At 35.0% G+C, this 1,780-nt stretch overlaps 1 pseudogene; it reads left to right on the forward strand.

Moving 5' to 3' along the window:
* Positions 1-679: 679 nt before the first annotated feature.
* LOC132496551 (U6 spliceosomal RNA) lies at positions 680-775 on the forward strand (annotated as a pseudogene).
* The last annotated feature ends 1,005 nt before the right edge of the window (positions 776-1,780 follow it).

The raw sequence follows: 1,780 nt of genomic DNA on the forward strand, positions 1-1,780 counted from the left end.
GTATCATTGTTCAGCATATAAATGATTGCACAAGCAAAACTAATGTGTTCATAAGAACAGGATGTGTTTGTGGAGGCTAAGGCCATAAATTGAAAAAGTGGGGGTCAGATGTGGTCTTCCATCACTTCAAAATAGACACAACAGATCTCAGAGATTAAGAGCAAAAGCTATATGGGCAGGCCGACCCAGAGCCATGTCTTTCACCTGTAGCTTACTGGTTGTAAGACCATGTGTAGTTAATTATACTACTATTTCTGAATCTTAGTTTTACTATCTTTAAAATGAAAATAAGGGAATTACCTCATTGCATTCTTTTTGAATTAAGCTAGACAATGCATTGTGCATTATTTAGCATAGTGCCTGGCATATATTAAGAACTCATTTAATCTAGATTTAATCACTTTTCAGTTGTTTCATTTTCAACCAGATAAATTAGGAAAATACAGCAATGATCATTTTGGATCAGATAACCTATCCCTATATTCTGTCTCTGCGTGTAGAATCAGAAAGTATTTTACTCACCTTCCATACCTCAATACTCTGATAGGGAGCATTATAGAATTGATCAAAGTCCTAGTTTTATAATAGTCATTAAATGGATCTTGCTTGTCTTTCAGACAGTCTCTATAATTTTTTCTTCTTTATGTAAATAAGTGTTTTCATTAAAATGTGTACCAGGGTTCACTTCAGCAGCACATATACTAAAATTGGAACAATACAGAGAAGATTAGCATGACACCTGCTCAACAATGTTCAGGAAACATTCCACATTATTATGAAAAGAGTTCTGGATGTGGATGGTGGTGTTGGTTGTACAACAGTATGAATGTCTTTAATACCACTTAACTCTTCATTTAAATTGGGTAGCATTGTAAATTTCATGTTACATATATTTTACTATGATACCAAAATTAGAAGAAAATCTATTAACACGACTTCATTAAGAAGACACTGAGCTCTTAAAATACTGGTCCCTTGTCAACAATTTTATATATTTGAGTGGTCATAGAGCAGCTAAATTCCTAGCCCACTGTTTTCAGCAAAGCAGAGGCAAACACAGCATTAAAATTCTGAATATTGCAAAGACTGACCAGAGCAAGCTGGGTTTTGTTTATTTATTTATGCTTACTGCAATACATAACAGTTCAGAAGCATGACCATTTGTAGAATTACCTGTTAGCACTGACTATTCCACTATTGTATTTTTATACTTCTAGAGAGACTCGTGGGACAGAAGAGAGTAATCGAAGCATAATTTTATTTCACGTTGACGCCAAACAGCAATTTAAAATGTTCTTGTATTATTCACTTTTCTATACAGAATTGACTCGAAAGCTTTTCTGAAAACTAAAATGACTGATTGAAACAACTTGTGTATGAATGTGAAGCATGAAAACAAATTTACACCAAGTGAATATTCACAAGCCCTACTGCAGTTTTCACTCTTTTGTGATCTAACATCTCATCAGGCAACAAATATGGTGATGAATGCTTTTGAAAAAAATACAGTTTTTTTCCATTCTTCTTCTCATGTGAAAATAACAACTTCTTGTTTTCAAAATCAAGTCAACCTTTACCTGCATCCATACCCTTCAATTCCACCTTCCCTCCTGTTACGATAGGTGAAGTCTCCCTGTTTCTATCTACTGCTCCCTCTATAGCTAAACCTAGTTGAAAGAGCTATTTCAGTTTCCTCACTTCTTGCTCTCCACTCAACGTACTTCAATTTATCAGCACCTTCATCTTGCCGTGCCCAGTGGTCACCTCTCCAACTTCACCT

This window comes from Mesoplodon densirostris, chromosome 9 (genome assembly GCF_025265405.1).
Source record: "Mesoplodon densirostris isolate mMesDen1 chromosome 9, mMesDen1 primary haplotype, whole genome shotgun sequence".
NCBI classification, from domain to species: domain Eukaryota; kingdom Metazoa; phylum Chordata; class Mammalia; order Artiodactyla; family Ziphiidae; genus Mesoplodon; species Mesoplodon densirostris.